Below are 248 nucleotides of genomic sequence, written 5' to 3' on the forward strand. Positions count from 1 at the left end.
GGTTTATATGTATATTTATCCATAAATTAATAAATATTAATTCCGCTGTTAAAAACAAATAAATAAACCGTGTAGGAGAGCGGTTATATGCAAACAGTGAGAAACTCTATATTTGTGCAGTGTGCGCATGTAAAAAAAAATCTATTCCGATTTGAAGCTTGTGACATATAAACACGCACATCAACCCGATCACTTTCTTTAGCGTTCATGTAAACACTACATTCAGATTCATCAATCGGAATGAATTC

This window comes from Sinocyclocheilus rhinocerous, unplaced genomic scaffold, assembly GCF_001515625.1.
Source record: "Sinocyclocheilus rhinocerous isolate Xijiao unplaced genomic scaffold, SAMN03320098_v1.1 scaffold75, whole genome shotgun sequence".
Lineage (NCBI taxonomy): Eukaryota > Metazoa > Chordata > Actinopteri > Cypriniformes > Cyprinidae > Sinocyclocheilus > Sinocyclocheilus rhinocerous.